The sequence below is a fragment of the Microcaecilia unicolor genome, chromosome 2 (genome assembly GCF_901765095.1).
Source record: "Microcaecilia unicolor chromosome 2, aMicUni1.1, whole genome shotgun sequence".
NCBI lineage: Eukaryota > Metazoa > Chordata > Amphibia > Gymnophiona > Siphonopidae > Microcaecilia > Microcaecilia unicolor.
In genome coordinates this window covers 246,349,209-246,368,045 of record NC_044032.1, presented here as the reverse complement: position 1 = coordinate 246,368,045, position 18,837 = coordinate 246,349,209, and the positions used below count along the sequence as shown (strand labels likewise).

At 42.9% G+C, this 18,837-nt stretch overlaps 1 long non-coding RNA gene across 1 annotated transcript in view; it reads right to left on the bottom strand.

Moving 5' to 3' along the window:
• LOC115462372 overlaps positions 1–14,218 on the bottom strand; it is a 62,033-nt gene extending 47,815 nt beyond the window's left edge. Inside the window, exon 1 of the long non-coding RNA XR_003940835.1 lies at positions 14,116–14,218. This is a non-coding gene — a long non-coding RNA (uncharacterized LOC115462372). The remainder of the gene's footprint in view (positions 1–14,115) is intronic.
• Positions 14,219–18,837: the final 4,619 nt, after the last annotated feature.

The following is an 18,837-nucleotide window of genomic DNA, read 5'->3' as shown; positions in this document are numbered from 1 at the left end:
AAGATAGGAAGCAGAGAGTAGGATTGCGTGGCCAGTATTCTCAGTGGAGGAGGGTAGTTAGTGGGGTCCCGCAGGGGTCTGTGCTGGGTCCGTTGCTTTTTAATGTATTTATAAATGACCTAGAGATGGGAATAACTAGTGAGGTAATTAAATTCGCCGATGACACAAAATTATTCAGGGTCGTCAAGTCGCAGGAGGAATGTGAACGATTACAGGAGGACCTTGCGAGACTGGGAGAATGGGCGTGCAAGTGGCAGATGAAGTTCAATGTTGACAAGTGCAAAGTGATGCATGTGGGTAAGAGGAACCCGAATTATAGCTACGTCTTGCAAGGTTCCGCGTTAGGAGTTACGGATCAAGAAAGGGATCTGGGTGTCGTCGTCGATGATACGCTGAAACCTTCTGCTCAGTGTGCTGCTGCGGCTAGGAAAGCGAATAGAATGTTGGGTGTTATTAGGAAGGGTATGGAGTCCAGGTGTGCGGATGTTATAATGCCGTTGTATCGCTCCATGGTGCGACCGCACCTGGAGTATTGTGTTCAGTACTGGTCTCCGTATCTCAAAAAAGATATAGTAGAACTGGAAAAGGTACAGCGAAGGGCGACGAAAATGATAGTGGGGATGGGACGACTTTCCTATGAAGAGAGGCTGAGAAGGCTAGGGCTTTTCAGCTTGGAGAAGAGACGGCTGAGGGGAGATATGATAGAAGTGTATAAAATAATGAGTGGAATGGATCGGGTGGATGTGAAGCGACTGTTCACGCTATCCAAAAATACTAGGACTAGAGGGCATGAGTTGAAGCTACAGTGTGGTAAATTTAAAACGAATCGGAGAAAATTTTTCTTCACCCAACGTGTAATTAGACTCTGGAATTCATTGCCGGAGAACGTGGTACGGGCGGTTAGCTTGACGGAGTTTAAAAAGGGGTTAGATAGATTCCTAAAGGACAAGTCCATAGACCGCTATTAAATGGACTGGAAAAATTCCTCATTTTTAGATATAACTTGTCTGGAATGTTTTTACGTTTGGGGAGCGTGCCAGGTGCCCTTGACCTGGATTGGCCACTGTCGGTGACAGGATGCTGGGCTAGATGGACCTTTGGTCTTTCCCAGTATGGCACTACTTATGTACTTATGTAAGGGCCTTGCCCAAGAGCAGCTGAGCCTACTTTCAAATAGGGCCAGACACAAAACCCTGCAAAAAGACACCCAAAACCTATACTGAAAACTTACCACACCATAACAGCCCTAACCCAACTATGGAAAGACAGAGCTACAAATATTACACTGAGCCCTAGAGAACTGTTTCCCTAGGTGGTCCTGGAGTACCCCCTTGCCGTTCAGGTTTTCAGGCTATCCGCAATGAATCTGCATGAAAGAGATTTGCGATGTAATTGAGGCAGTATATGCAAATCAATTTCATGCATATTTATTTTGGATATCCTGAAAATCTGACTGCCAAGGACCAACTTGGGAAACACTGCCCTAGAACACTAAACTTACCACACCATAACAGCCCTAACTCACCTATGAAAAGACAGTGCTATACATATATATGTTACACTGTGCTCTAGAGCACCAATATACCTACTATTGGGAAACTGGAACAAGCTGCACTGTTACACATTTCTACACAGACACTACATGCTAGCAGAATCCTTCATCTCAGTCGCACTTGCAGAACATGGACAGACCCTCATCTAGATAACATAAGAGTAGCCATATTGGTCCAGACCAATAGTCCATCTAGCCCAGTATCCTGTTTCCAACAGTGGCCAAGCCAGGTCACAAGTACCTAGCAGAAACCCAAATCGTGGAAACATTCCATGCTACCAGTCTAATACAGACTAAGAAGCCACAAAAAAACCATACAGTCAAAAGTTGAAATAGAGACCCCCTCCTCTTTACGCAAGAAAGCCAAACTCTATAAACAGTGCAATACTGGTAAAAGAGAAACAGAAATGCATTTTCTCCTGTACTTTGCAAAATAAAAATAGAAAACAAATTTACATTTTACAAAGCAGGTACATTTCAGTCTGGGAATTCTTTGCCAGGTTGGCCTTTTCATTTCTTCTCTCTCCTCTTGTCTTCTTCCTTTCCTTCTGTACATATGTCTAACACTTATCTTTTGTTTTTTGTTCCCACTATCAAATAGTTGTGTTCAGAGCTGCCAACTATTTGATCCAGTTCCAGGAGGGCGATTTTTCAAACAGTCCTAGTGTGAACTCACATCCCAAATTCATGTGGGATTTGCAGCTCGTGATTCTACCCATCGAAATCTGTGCTGCAGGTTCCATAATGCACCAGGATAGGACTATCAGAAATCCAGGACTGGTCTAAAGTCTCCCTCATGAAACTGGATAACTTGGAAACTCTGTGTGGAGGTTCTATACAATATTACACCATACAAATGCAACACTTGGTAAGTGGATTTAGGGTCCCTGATTGCAATGTGACTTAGTTGAGCCCTGTAGTATGTAAATTTGGGGTGGGGGTGATATAAAATAAGGCATGGTTATTTCACTGCACAACAGGAGATAGATTGGCCTTGAAGGGGGAGACAAACCAATTGTGTTTGAAATTTTTCCAGGTTATTTGGACCCCTGCACACTAAAGTAAATTCTGACTTTAAAATAAAGTCCAAACTTCTCAACTTTCAGGCTACAGGTGAGATACCTGATTCTTCTCTTAAATTTAATACTTATTGCTTAATTAATTAATTAATTAATTAATTAGCCCTGTGAAACCTTTTCTTTCTTTCTATCTTGTCCTGCCAAGCTCTGATTGATAGGAAGAGAGAGGAGAGGCTGTTAAAACAGCATTGAATTCATTTGAGACTCAAAAGTAACATTTTACACAGCTGTAATTATTGGGAATATTTAGATTAAAAAGTTATAATTCTTAGACAATTTTAAAGGTTAATTCAATTGGAAATTCTTTGGTCCTGGTCCCACCCAGCTAGAGAATTCCCTTGATAAAACAGCAGTTAGCTGACACTTGGGGTTACGAGGTAAAGTTTGCCTTTTTGCGGATGACACCAAGATTTGCAACAGAGTGGACACCCCGGAGGGAGTGGAAAACATGAAAAAAGATCTGAAGAAGCTAGAAGAATGGTCTAACGTTTGGCAATTAAAATTCAATGCGAAGAAATGCAAAGTGATGCACTTAGGGAGTAGAAATCCAAGGGAGACGTATGTGTTAGGCGGGGAGAGTCTGATTGGCACGGACGGGGAGAGGGATCTTGGGGTGATAGTATCCGAGGACCTGAAGGCGACGAAACAGTGTGACAAGGCGGTGGCCGTAGCTAGAAGATTGCTAGGCTGTATAGGGAGAGGTGTGACCAGCAGAAGAAGGGAGGTTTTAATGCCCCTGTATAAGACGTTGGTGAGGCCCCACCTGGAGTACTGTGTTCAGTTTTGGAGGCCGTACCTTGCGAAGGATGTCAAAAAAATGGAAGCGGTGCAAAGAAAAGCTACGAGGATGGTATGGGATTTGCGTTCCAAAACGTATGAAGAGAGACTTGCTGACCTGAACATGTATACCCTGGAGGAAAGGAGGAACAGGGGTGATATGATACAGACGTTCAAATATTTGAAAGGTATTAATCCGCAAACAAATCTTTTCCGGAGATAGGAAGGCGGTAGAACGAGAGGACATGAAATGAGATTGAAGGGGGGCAGACTGAGAAAAGATGTCAGGAAGTATTTTTTCACGGAGAGGGTGGTGGATGCTTGGAATGCCCTCCCGCGGGAGGTGGTGGCGATGAAAACAGTAACGGAATTCAAACATGCATGGGATGTGCATAAAGGAATCCTATGCAGAAGGAATGGATCCTCAGAAGCTTAGCTACAATTGGGTGGCAGAGCAGGTGGGGGGAAGAGGGGTTGGTGGTTGCGAGGCGAGGATAGGGGAGGGCAGACTTTTATACGGTCTGTGCCAGAGCCGGTGATGGAAGGCGGGACAGGTGGTTGGGAGGCAGGAAAAACTGCTGGGCAGACTTATACGGTCTGTGCCCTGAGAAAGACAGGTACAAATCAAGGTAAGGTATACACATGAGTTTATCTTGGGCAGACTGGATGGACTGTGCAGGTCTTTTTCTGCCGTCATCTACTATGTTACTATGTTACTATGTAAATGAAGGCTCCTGGCTCCAGATTCCAGTCCTGGATCCAAATGAGCCCAAAGAAAGGGGAAGAGCCACATTTTCAAAAAAGAATCAGAGGAGAGGGGTTAGAGAAAGGTAATGTAAGGGGAAGGATTCCTGATGAGAACCAGATAGAATTAAAGACAATGGATCTACTATGTGTGGAGGATCCCTAAAGGGAGTCAGGGAGGGGTGGAACATGATACTCCTTTAATGGAAAGAATGAGCTTCTCCCTCTGATAATAGGACTCCTCCGAGAAAGATCTGATAGCCCTAGTCTTTAGGCGAAATCCTCTGCAGAGTCCTGACCTCTGTATTTGTTTTCCTGAACAGCTGACTGGAAGCCTGGTGTTATAAAGATGGAATATATTGAATTTAAATGGAAATAAGATTAAATTAAACTCTCCTTTCATTGGGGCACATGGAATTACATCTTCATGTCATCTGTTTTGCAGAAGTTGACATTTTAGACACACAAATGGATTATTCTGTTTTGAGGCATGTTTCAGGGACAAGTGGTTTTATAAGTCAAAATAAAAATAAATATTTTGTTTCATGCAGATCTCTTGTGTTTGTGCATAGCTAAACGGGCTATAAGCCCTTAATGCAGTCAATTAGTTTTCTTAAATTTTGTTCTTGTGATGACTTATACTGTGCCAAAACTGAAAACTCTTTCTCTTTATCTGGTCAATAATAAAAGGAGCTCATTGTGAACACTATCCACCCGAAAAGGTTGTTTTGTGGCTGTACATGAGGAATTGTGATGTTGAATAAATAAGTGTATGTTTGTGGCCCTAGTTATGCATCCAAAGTTTATATAATCCTTTCAAGAAAGCTATTTAATCATTTAACTTATTAGTAGAACATAACCACAGAGGCGTAGTATGGCTGAATTTTCAATATGGTAATACTAGAGCCCAACTAAGGAACAGGTTATTTCACTGAACCAAACTTGCTTTCCTTGTGCCATCACCATCCAGCTGGATAGGCAGTGTCTTAAAAAGGTGGAGGATACAGGATTTTTAAAAAACATTTATATCACACATTATCCCAAGCAAACACAGGTTCAACGTGGCTTACATTTGAAAATACAGCGAGACAGAATAATAGAATTCAGTTATATCATGGAAGCAAGTACATGGAAATGTCTGAAACATTTGACAAAGTTGAGATTAGCAACATTAGGCATATAGATAGCTGGGTGGCTGGTGGACGTGAGGATCGCCTGGTGACTTGCCTGCCTGGTGCGAAGGTGGCGGACCTCACGCGTCACCTAGATAGGATTTTAGATAGTGCTGGGGAGGAGACGGTTGTCTTGGTACATGTGGGTACTAATGACATAGGAAAATGTGGGAGAGAGGTTCTGGAAGCAAAATTTAGGCTCTTAGGTAGAAAGCTGAAATCCAGATCCTCCAGGGTAGCATTTTCTGAAATGCTACCTGTGCCACGCGCAGGGCCCAAGAGACAGGCAGAGCTCCAGAGTCTCAATGCGTGGATGAGACGATGGTGCAGGGAGGAGGGCTTTAGATTTGTTAGGAACTGGGCAACATTCTGGGGAAGGGGGAGCCTATTCCGAAAGGATGGGCTCCATCTTAACCAGAGTGGGACCAGGCTGCTGGCATCGGCGTTTAAGAAGGAGATAGAGCAGCTTTTAAACTAGAAATGGGGGGAAGGCCGACAGTCGCTCAAAAGAGCATGGTTCGGGATAAGGTATCTTTCAAAGATATCACCATAACAGGGAAGATAGAGTATCCTGATAGTGAGGTTGCAAAAGAGATTGTAGTAGATCGGGTATCTTTAAATAACAATAAAAATCAGACAAAAGATTGCCAATTAATACTGTCAAGTACTAAGCATGATGTACTTAGGAACAACAAACATAGTTTGAAATGTCTATATGCGAATGCCAGGAGCCTAAGAAATAAGATGGGGGAGTTGGAATATATTGCACTAAATGAAAAATTAGATATAATAGGCATCTCTGAGACCTGGTGGAAGGAGGATAACCAGTGGGACACTGTCATACCGGGGTACAAATTATATCGTAGTGATAGGGTGAATCGGATTGGTGGAGGGGTAGCATTGTATATTAACGAGAGCCTTGAATCAAATAGATTGAAAATTCTGCAGGAAACAAAACACTCCTTGGAATCACTGTGGATTGAAATTCCATGTGCAAAGGGGAAAAGGATAGTGATAGGAGTGTACTACCGTCCGCCTGGCCAGGACGAACAGACGGATGCGGAAATGTTAAAGGAAATCAGGGACGCAAACAAACTGGGCAACACAATAATAATGGGGGATTTCAATTACCCGCATATAGACTGGGTTAATGTAACATCTGTACACGCAAGGGACATAAGATTTCTTGATGAAATCAAGGACAGCTTCATGGAACAGCTAGTTCAGGAGCCGACAAGAGAAGGAAAAATACTAGACTTAGTCCTTAGTGGTGCTCATGATCTAGTGCAGGGGGTAACGATACGAGGGCCGCTTGATAACAGTGATCATAATATGATCGGTTTTGATATTGGCATTGAAGGAAGTGAAACTAGGAAATCAAGTACGCTAGCGTTTAACTATAGAAAAGGTGATTACGACAAAATGAGAAAAATGGTGAAAAAAAGACTGAAAGGAGCAGCTCGCAGAGTAAAAAACTTGCATCAGGCGTGGATGCTGTTTAAAAACACCATCCTGGAGGTTCAGGACAAATATATTCCACGTATTAGAAAAAAGGGAAAAAAGACTAAACGTCAGCCGGCGTGGCTAAACAGTAAGATAAAGGAAATCATTAGAGCCAAAAAACAATCCTTCAGAAAGTGGAGAAGAGAACCAACTGAAAGTAACAGGATAGATCATAAGGAATGCCAAGCCAAATGCAAAGCGGAGATAAGGAGGGCAAAAAAGGACTTTGAGAAGAAATTAGCGTTGGAAGCAAAAATACATAGTAAAAATTTTTTTAGATACATTAAAAGCAGGAAACCGGCCAAAGAGTCGGTTGGGCCGCTGGACGAAAATGGTGTTAAAGGGGCGATCAAGGAGGACAAAGCCGTAGCGGAGAAATTAAATGAATTCTTTGCTTCGGTCTTCACCGAGGAGGATTTGGGGGGGACACCGGTGCCGGAAAGAATATTTGAAGTGGGGGAGTCGGAGAAACTAAACAAATTCTCTGTAACCTTGGAGGATGTAATGGGTCAGTTCAGCAAGCTGAAGAGTAGTAAATCACCGGGACCTGATGGTATTCATCCCAGAGTATTAATAGAACTAAAAAATGAACTTGCGGAGCTACTGTTAGAAATATGCAATCTGTCCCTAAAATCGAGTGTAGTACCGGAAGACTGGAGGGTAGCCAATGTTACTCCGATTTTTAAGAAGGGTTCCAGAGGAGATCCGGGAAATTATAGACCGGTGAGTCTGACGTCGGTGCCGGGCAAGATGGTGGAGGCTATTATTAAGAATAAAATTGCAGAGCATATACAAAAACATGGACTGATGAGACAAAGTCAGCACGGATTTAGTGAAGGGAAGTCTTGCCTCACCAATCTAATGCATTTTTTTGAGGGGGTAAGCAAACATGTGGACAATGGGGAGCCGGTTGATATTGTATATCTGGATTTTCAGAAGGCGTTTGACAAAGTGCCGCACGAAAGACTCCTGAAGAAATTGCAGAGCCATGGAATCGGAGGTAGGGTATTATTATGGATTAAGAACTGGTTGAAAGATAGGAAGCAGAGAGTAGGATTGCGTGGCCAGTATTCTCAGTGGAGGAGGGTAGTTAGTGGGGTCCCGCAGGGGTCTGTGCTGGGTCCGTTGCTTTTTAATGTATTTATAAATGACCTAGAGATGGGAATAACTAGTGAGGTAATTAAATTCGCCGATGACACAAAATTATTCAGGGTCGTCAAGTCGCAGGAGGAATGTGAACGATTACAGGAGGACCTTGCGAGACTGGGAGAATGGGCGTGCAAGTGGCAGATGAAGTTCAATGTTGACAAGTGCAAAGTGATGCATGTGGGTAAGAGGAACCCGAATTATAGCTACGTCTTGCAAGGTTCCGCGTTAGGAGTTACGGATCAAGAAAGGGATCTGGGTGTCGTCGTCGATGATACGCTGAAACCTTCTGCTCAGTGTGCTGCTGCGGCTAGGAAAGCGAATAGAATGTTGGGTGTTATTAGGAAGGGTATGGAGTCCAGGTGTGCGGATGTTATAATGCCGTTGTATCGCTCCATGGTGCGACCGCACCTGGAGTATTGTGTTCAGTACTGGTCTCCGTATCTCAAAAAAGATATAGTAGAATTGGAAAAGGTACAGCGAAGGGCGACGAAAATGATAGTGGGGATGGGACGACTTTCCTATGAAGAGAGGCTGAGAAGGCTAGGGCTTTTCAGCTTGGAGAAGAGACGGCTGAGGGGAGATATGATAGAAGTGTATAAAATAATGAGTGGAATGGATCGGGTGGATGTGAAGCGACTGTTCACGCTATCCAAAAATACTAGGACTAGAGGGCATGAGTTGAAGCTACAGTGTGGTAAATTTAAAACGAATCGGAGAAAATTTTTCTTCACCCAACGTGTAATTAGACTCTGGAATTCGTTGCCGGAGAACGTGGTACGGGCGGTTAGCTTGACGGAGTTTAAAAAGGGGTTAGATAGATTCCTAAAGGACAAGTCCATAGACCGCTATTAAATGGACTTGGAAAAATTCCGCATTTTTAGGTATAACTTGTCTGGAATGTTTTTACGTTTGGGGAGCGTGCCAGGTGCCCTTGACCTGGATTGGCCACTGTCGGTGACAGGATGCTGGGCTAGATGGACCTTTGGTCTTTCCCAGTATGGCACTACTTATGTACTTATGTACTTATGTACTTATATATACCCAACTGGGCATTTAAAAGTTTGTCCTTTAATGATGCTGCATGTTCAGAAATCATAGCCATAACTAAAGACAGTTATTCAAATAATATTATATGCACACACCAGAACAGGTATCCATGCACACACTGCAAAAGTAAACAACAACTTCTACAGAGTACATCCAAAATTTAATTTTTAGTTCCTTATTTCCATCTTCCAAAATTCCAGACAGCAGATGTATAGATCAGCAGGACCCAACGCACTCCAAAACAAGTAAAATCAGAAACAACACAGTTTATACCTAATTGTTCAACCACCATTAGGATTTACCTTTGGGTTTAAAAAACAATACCATATGCATGTAAAGACTGGATAAATGAATTAAAACAAAGTTTAAAGCAAATGCCTTTAATATGTAATACTTGTTAGCAATCATGAAACAGTGATATGAATATTCACATAATAAGCAACCTGAGCCAACAGATTTATTTTCTATTGAATAAACCTAAAAGGGTGCTGAACTGGTGGTACATTTAGTCTGATTGGACAGGTGGCACATTTAGACTGACTGGACAGAACTTCTGCATGAAGGAAGCCCTTCCCTCATTATTCAATAGCTCTCTGCAAAATAGTAGTAATAAAAAAGGCAAGTGTATTTTTATAATATACCACTGCAATCCACAAAACAAAAAGAGCAAGTTCCCACATGCCATCTTTTTCTTTTGATGTAGGCACAGGAAAAAAAAAGATGTTAAATGCTCCCAGGTTTCAACCTAATAGATGTTTCTTTTTTAAATTGTGCTTATAAATAGTAAGTCCAATTGCTGGCCACCAAAACAGACATCATGTTTTGAGAATCAGGTACTTCAGGTGAAAAAAAAAAACATTATCTGCACAAATACAGGGAGTCCCTACAACCAGCCTCTCCAAAAGACACAATGAATTAAAATGTAGAACTAATTACTACTCTAACCGATGAAACCAGTTCTTCCTTTGTGTACATCCATATGATACACAAGCCAGCATGTTTAAAAATATAAGTGAGATCAAATAAAAATGCTACCAACCATTAAAAAAAAATGACAACTTGAATAGAGCAGATCCTAGATTTGCTTGTTTTGTTTTGGGTAATGGCTGTGCGGAGAAGAGGGAAAGGGAGACCTACCTAATGGCTTCAAGTTTTTGATGTCAAGCTCCTTGTTCATGCCGCTGCCTTCCCAACTTAGCTGCAACAAAAATGAAGCCCTGTGTGAGGCCATAGACCTATGCATACCACTGCCAGTTTCCTTCCTCCACTCCACCCCCTCACAAACAGGATGTTACATCTTGGGGGGGGGGGGGGGTGGAGGAGGGAAATCAGCAGAAGCGGCTGTGGTTCACATAGGGCTGTGGCCCAGTGCATGGCTTCATTTTGTTGCAACCAAGTCGGGGAGGCAGCAGTGCGAGTTAGTCAACGAGGAGAAGGGAAGCTCATGGTTTCTCCAGGCTGCCGCGAACTGAAGAAGGCAACAACTGGGAGGAAATGTTAGTGGCATAGGCACCGCTTTCTCCTAAAATCTGTTTGGTTGAGCAACTGTTCCCCCTGTGCCCCCCTAGCTACACCACTGCCCTGGCCGTCTCTGCATTTTGCTGCTTCTGTTCTCTGCAGAATGTTTTTGTTCTTATCCTGTTTCTCGTCTGATGCATATTATCGTGGCATTAAAAAATGTGTGCGGGCAGAGAAAATGGCGCACACCACGATAACCTGCCACAGAAATCTTTTATATAGGGATTGGCTCAAACTTTAAGAGAAAGGGGGAAAAAGAAGAATTTCCCCCTTAATTCCATATGACCAAGCGGGCCTGGAAGCCCTCCCCCCTACACACCCAAAAAAAGAAATTCCGTATGGCATAGATGGCCCTAAATCCCCACACCTATCCAAGGCACCGATGTATTAGACCATCGGTATTACAGCCAATTAGCATTGGATTAGCACCAACATTAATCTAGACAGAATGTTCAGAGGGTTTTAGCGCAAGAAAGTGTGCACCAAATATGGCTGCAAATTGTATTTAAATGTAGTCAAACAGATGTTAATGAGATCATTTGCTATTCCCTCCCAATGCTCAGAGAAGAGCAAACAAACTCTGCTCTTAATGCTGGAAACCTACTGCCAACTCAGAGCTGGCATTGTGGGGATTGAAGAGAGGATTTTTTGTTTAAAATCTGCCAGTTTTGATTTATTTATTTATTTTTCTTTTTGGAAGAGGAAGGAAACTCATGCAAGCCTCTAAGCACTGGTACTGAGAAACAAATGTGTGCGAGTCCAAGCAAACCTGAAAATGAAAGCACACATTGGTGCCTGTTTTCTGCACTTAAATATACGCCTTTCAAGTTTAAAAAAAATGCTTTTGAAAAGCTTATATTTAAAGGTGCAGAAGAACGGTGCCAATGTGTGCTTCACTTACAGAATTGCCTGGGCATGTGCACGAGCTGTGCTTACCGCAAAACTCTTGTGCGCATGCTCCAGACACGTTTTTTCCCCCCTTACTTTCAGTCTCACAGCACGCACAAGATTTGAATGCCATTAGCTCTGAGCATTGGAGGGCTATGTTTCTGTGCTATTTCTGTGGTATGAGGTGGGTGTTGTTTGTTTTATTGCTGGAATTTTCAGCATTGTGGCCCAACCCAGGAATTCCTGATGACCACAGTGAATCCCAAAGCACCCCCCATCCCCTCCAAGTGGGCCCTGCACAGCTCTTTCCCCAAATCAATACTCGGTTGCTCCTGCCTTTGGCGCTGTCATCTTTCAAAAACACCTTATCACTAGCAGTGCATTCAAAGTACCACTAGGTATAGGCCTGCCAGTTAAGGGGCATTTTCCTTAATTGGCAGGCTGGCCCTTAGCAGTACATCTTAACCAAGATGGGTTGAGGAATGCATGGAAGGAGGGGGAGGTACCTAAAGCAATGGAGAATCAAGTAAGTTGCCCAAGATTACAAGGGGTGGGAGTGGAATTTGTGCCAGGCTTCTCTAGTTCTCAGCCCAGGACATGAATTATGAGGCTGTTTCTTCACCATGCTATTCAGCAGGTCTAAACTAAATAGATAAGTTATTCATTTAAAGGCTTACAATTGTTGCCAAATAGATAAGGTCCAATATTCAGTAGCACTTCCAGCATGAGTAAGTACTGTACACTGGGATCAGCCACTGACTTTGAGCTGCATCTTGCAGATAATGTCACTGAAAATCATTACTGGTCTCCCAGTGGATAGTGCCAGGGTGGTTCAAGATAGAGTCAGATCTTATTTGGGCATGGCTGATATTCAGCGCTGATACCAGATAATTATCCAGGTAAGTTAGGACAGAAAAATAGCTGGAAAATTAAGTTTAGTAAAGAGAATAGATGCAAACAATTTATTTGCTAAAGAGCAATAGCCAGTAGGAAATCAAAGAGAGACACCTCTGCCTTTATTAGCAAAACTTATCTGTTCATCAAAACACCCCCATTCCGACGTGGCCAGCATTTTGTGGTGCTAAACAGGATTGCATCAGGGAAAACAGTGGACTGTTACAGCTGAACAAAACAATGACAAATCACAGAAATAATAAGTTTAGATTAACAACCACAAAGCGGCCTTTTTACCAAACTGGGTTAAAAAGTGGCCTTAGCAATACACGACCACCTCAACTTCCAGAAATCACTAAAGACCGACCTGTTCGAGAAGGCATACCTTACTGATCCAACTTAAGTACCTGGACTCAGCAACACAACGAAACCATAACCTGCAACGAACATTAAACAACTCTTCTTCTCTCGATTCTATTATGTGTCTGTAACACATACATCTCATTCTCTACCACATCACTCTGTATTTGTTTCATCACCGGAGGCGGCTTACACTTCATGGTGCTATGTAAGCCACATTGAGCCTGCAAATAGGTGGGAAAATGTGGGGTACAAATGCAACAAATAAATAAAAATAAATAAATTTCTGTGCCAGCTGGGCTAGGTCAAAGGTGGGGGAAGTTGGTATTCTGCCCATCTCCTCCAGCTCTGCAGTAAACAGGAAGGACACGGGGGAACTGGAAGTGGTTGTGGCAGTATGTGACATCACTAGAGCCAGGCCAACCACTGTGGCATCAGTGCAGCAATTTGCTTCATTAAACAAGACACAGCCTGGCTGGTGCAGGGTCTTGAGCACCTGTGTGGCTCAAGGTCTGCTACATCCTGCCCCCCTTCGAAGCAGGAAGGACAGAGGGGGGCAGAATACTGCAGGCCTTGTTCATGCGTGCTGGCCTTGTTGAGTCTTGTTTAGTGCCAAGGGCTTTTGCAGAATTTGTGACCCTGCTCCCAAGGAACCACTTTCCAATCTCAGAATAGAATATACAATATTTACCCAGCACCCTCAAATAGTTATTTGCTACTGCCTATTTTCAGACTTCTGAATGGATGAACCAACTGCCTAATGACTGATTCTCGTTGCTTTCTTTCTCATAATCTATCACACTCTCCTACACTTTCAAAAGAAAAGTAGTGTTCCAGAGTCAATGAAGACAATTTTCCTTAGCTTCATCTGGTGTATTCATTTGCTGTATTTAAACCTAGGGCTGGGGCAAGGACACTGGGCACCCAAGGGGAACCTTGAGCCCTCATGGCCCCTCCCCATTCAATTAACCATCCCCCTGCCTCTAAGACATCATACTTTTAAATATTACATTTTGTTTTGTTTATATATGCATGTATCACACACACAAATAATAATGGGAAAAAAAAAACATTTACCTAGGTATAAGGGCTAGTTGAAAACTGCCCACCCTTTCTGCAGGTAAAAGTGTGAACTGATGGTTCTTTGCATAAATGTGGAAATATTGTTTTGTTTGACTGCACCTGCTCTTTGCTTTCCCCCACAAGCTGCTGCCCCAGGCAACCACCTAGTTTTGCCTAGTGGTTGGGTTGAGCTTGGTTAAACCACTTTAAAGGTAGTTTACATTCTTCTATGCCTCTAAAATGGCATTTTCTCGTGTACACTGAACAGTATGCAATAATTACTGCTGTATGATCTCAATGTACTGCCCTATCCCTAATAAGCACTTATGGAGAGAAGGTTCTAGAATTTCTCTTTATCCTTTAAACTTACCATCCTTTATTCTTTCCAATTTAAAGACCATGATCTTGCCCATTACTAGATTCTTCTGGATCTATTTTTTTGAAGAGAAGAAGGGAAGAGAGTATATGAGAGAGTAAAGGTGTGCAAATGCTTTCTTATCAAAGCAGAAAGTCAGTACAAGCAATTTTGAACTATAGTATAAAGTTCGTTGATCTTTGCAACCAGTGAATTGCCAATATACATGTAGCAGCAGAATCCAGTAAGGCGGCAACTCTTTAGTGATCACATGATAAGCACGCAATTTAATTTGTTATATAAAGCCAGCAAAGCAGTTGGATAAATAATGAAAGACCTAAGTTACACAATAAGAAAAAAATGCAAACAACTTGTACAAAATGTTTCGTAAGACCTTTGCTCCCAGAGACTTTTTATTTCAGGATAGGGCAAAAGCTGCAAAGCACTCATTACATAAGATTTTTATTGCACAATTCTTCCTCAGTCTATCAAATTCTTCACTGTAGTTCAGTCATTTCATCAAAAGGAAGGTAATATTTAAAGCCTTTTCAATGGGTTGAATATGCACATTGGTTTGTAAGCCATGCACTTTATCTGCATTAGTTGGAGACCTTCCTTGGAAAGTAGTTACTTATTTTCAAAATGATGAACATTATTTTACCTTGCAAAGCACCCACAGGGGGAAATAAAACTGGTGCAAATCTCTTCAGGTACTTTATCTTGGAGCAATAATCAAAGCAACACTATAAGCATAGTTTTGATATTATTATTAATATGAAATGGATCACCCAAGGCCCAAGCCAGGGTTACCACAGCCAAGTAAGCACCTTCAGGAGCAGTAGAAGGAGGGGGATCGTAACATCATAGGGTCCAGACCAAACCCTCCACTCCCTTCTGCTGCTGCCTACATTGTTCTCTCCATTGCCTTAGGTCCTGGTTTGCAGCAACAATCACAGAAGCAACAGTAACCTCTGATGCAGTGGAATGTGAGAGGGTGAGATTAGCAGGGCCTTTATGAGCACATGAGCTCAAAGGATCTGCAGTATTGTTACTGGTGCTTCTTTTGAGTACTGCTGCAGGTCCAAAGGTACAGCAGTGGTAGCAGCAAGGGGTATTGACCCGGGCCCCTTAGACGGCAGCTTTACTGATAGTGGTAGTACCACAAGGCTACCAGTAGGGTCACCCTGATGCCACAGGAAGCAGGAGCTACTGGGGACTGCTACAGCTCCCAACTCACTAGAGTATGCCTGGAAGGGGCCTATGGAACACCATATGGCTCCAGAAAAAAAGAGGCTAGATTGAGCCAGTCCAGATTTTACTTCAATTGAAAGCAATGGAAATAAAACCTGAACTGGCTTAATCTGTCCTCCTTTTTCTGGAGCCAAATGGTAATCCTACTAAGGGAGGCTGGGGGGGAAAAGGGGGGATTTCGATGATAAGGGAAGTCTTTAGGACGGGTATAGGGTTACCATATGGCTCCAGATAAAGGAGGACAGATTGAGCCAGTCCAGATTTGACTTCTATTACTTTCAATGGAAGTAAAACCCGGACTGTCTCATTCAGTCCTCTTTTTTTTCTGGAGCCATAAGGTAACCCTACCATGGGTGGGAATGGCATGGATGTCATCAGGGTGGGAGGAATATCATTGGGGGGGGCTCTAGTGGGAGTGTCATTCAGGGTGACATGATAGAGATATATAAAATAATGAGTGGAGTGGTGGATGTGAAGTGTCTGTTCACGCTTTCCAAAAATAGTAGGACTAGGGGGTATGCGATGAAACTGCACTGTAGTACATTTAAAACAAATAGAAAATGTTTCTTCACCCAACGCGTAATTAAACTCTGGAATTCGTTGCCGGAGAACGTGGTAAAGGCGGTTAGCTTGGCAGAGTTTAAAAAGGGTTTGGACGGTTTCCTAAAGGACAAGTCCATAGACTGCTACTAAATGGACTTGGAAAAATCCACAATTTTGGGAATAACATATAGAATGTTTGTACGTTTGGGAAGCGACCTGGATTGGCCGATGTCGGGGACAGGATGCTGGGTTTGATGGGCCTTTGGTCTTTTCCCAGTATGGCATTACTTATGTAGGGTGGGGCTCTAAGTTGGGAGTGGGGCTTTTTTATATTCCCAACTCATATTTTTAAATATCTTAATTATTTCACATCCTTTCCAACATAGTGAAGTTTTACTCCCTGCCCATTTATGTAGAACTTGAAAAGTTAAAGACATCCTTATTGTAAGTGTAATTTGTATGTTTATCTTAGGAAGGGATATTGAACAGTTGGGGAGGGGGGGAGGAGTTATCAAGCTATATTAGTTCTCTAAGTCATATTATTTACCCATTAACGTATATTAAAGGACACTAATGCAAATTAAATTACCATAATGTAGCAATAACTATGGCACCAAGGGCTACATAGTAATGAGATGCACAACATGCAAATGCATGTAAATCAGTCATTACTATATAAACACTATAATGTGAATTGCAGTGTCCACTGGGTTATTTTACCACCTGGAGATATCAGGCTGTCAAACTGCGGGCTGATACTGTTGGGCCATCTCTTAAAAAGGCCAGCCAGGAGTGGCCCAAGGCAAGATGCTGCCTGAGGCAGGGCTGAGATGCTGCCCCCTCTCCCACCAGGCCGAGTTCTGGCATCTCCCCCCTTCCTTCCATATGAGAATCACTGCCACTGCTGGCTTTTTAAAAACATAAAAGGAAGATAAAATCTCTTCCCCCCCCCCCCCCCCCCCCCCATATTAGCTCTGGGACCAGCCAAAATGTCAGGTCTGGCTACACCACTGCTTCCCACAGAACTCCATTTTGCTGTGTTAGGTGCGTTTTGGCACCTAGTGCAACTTAGTAAAAGGACCCCTTAGATTGTAAGCCCTCCAGGGACAGGGAAATGCCTATTATACCTGTAGGTAACTGAACAAAGTTGTGAGCTAAATCTCAATTGCACCATGCTGTCTCCTGAGTTAACAGGTTACTGCATGGCAACTCCCTCTGCCTATCTGTTAGGCATAATCACCCCGTTCTGCATTATCTGTTAATACAGAAATTAGGACATACTCAAAATCAAGACACAGTGTTAACTATTAGCACATATTAACTGCTGTGTTAACAGAAGGTAGCTTAGTATATAGGTTATACATTCCCAGATACAGTTGTTAAATATTAATTTTCCAAGTACTCATGGAATCATGTACCTCTACAGCATTTTATTTCATTACAAAATAAATGTCTTTGTAAATGTTGGTTTCTTTAGAAATCTCTTACTTGATATCTACCTCTATACCACTGGTCTTCACCTAAGTTCTCTTGCCCCCCACCCACACCCCCACCCCACAATTTCTTTCCCTGGCTCTCTCCCTCTTTCTCATCTTATCTTTGCAAGCAAAAGTATTTGCACATTCCCATTGTCCTTCAGCCAGATCTCAGCTGAATACTGCCCTTCATGCTTGAGAAATATGAAAATGTTACATTTGCTAGAGCCCTGCCCTGGCATACTCTGCTTTAACGTTAATAGAATGCCAAGAGAGAGAGAGAGAGAGTGTGTGTGTGTGGGGAGGGGGTGGGGAGGCGGATTATTTGCACTGTTATATGTTAATTAGTAACACTAGAGGAGGGGTTCTCAACCTAGTCCTTGGAACACACCTAGACAGTTAGGTTTTCAGGATGCTCACAATAAATATACCTGAGATATATTTGCATGCACTATTTCCATTTATGCAAATCTATTTTATGCATATTCATTATGGATACTCTGAAAACCCGACTGGTTGGGTGTGTCCCCAGGACTGGGTAGAGAACCCCTGTCCTACAGGTATCAGTTAAATTATATTCTTGTGTGAAAAAATACATCTAAGACTGAAGTGCTCATATTTTGTATGGAAGCTATATGAAATTTTCAGAATCTGTATATATATTTGTTGGAGGTGAAAATGCTGGTCTTATACTGTTCCTAAGCTCACTAGCAGGCTTATTTTCGAAAGAGAAGAATGCCTATCTCCCGATTTGTGTCGAAAGATGGGCACCCTTCTCTCAGGGTCGCCCAAATCGGCAAAATCAAAATCCAATTTTGGGCGCCCCCCAACTGCTTCCTGTCACGGGGACGACCAAAGTTCCCGGGGGCGTGTTGGAGACGTAGCGAAGGCAGGACTGGGGCATGCCTAACATATGGGCGTCCTCAAGCGATAATGGAAAAAAGAAGGGCGTCCCTGATGAGCACTTGGCCGACTTTACTTGGTCTATTTTTTCTTATGACCAAGCCTCAAAAAGGTGCCTGAACTGACCAGATGACCACCGGAGGGAATCAGGAATGAACTCCCCTGACTCCCCCAGTGGTGACTAACCCCCCCCCCCAACCTTAAAAAAACAACTTTAAAAACATTTTTTGCCAGCCTCAAATATCATACTCAGGTCCACCGCAGCAGCATGCAGGTCCCTGGGGGGGGGGGGGGGGGGGGGGGGGAGCTGTGTGTGTGTCAGCAGAGGCATAGCAAAGGCGTGGATGTCCTTCTTTCAAACATTTTGGACATCCTAAACTGCCCCCCCCCCCCCACAGGGATGGCCAAAATTCAAGGGAGTGGAGTGGAGGAGTGGCCTAGAGGTTAGAGCACTGGTCTTGCAACCCAGAGGTGGCCAGTTTAAATCCCACTGCTGCTACTTGTGATCCAAAATCCAAATAAATAAATAAAGGGGGTGTTGGAGGCATAGCTAAGACATGGATAT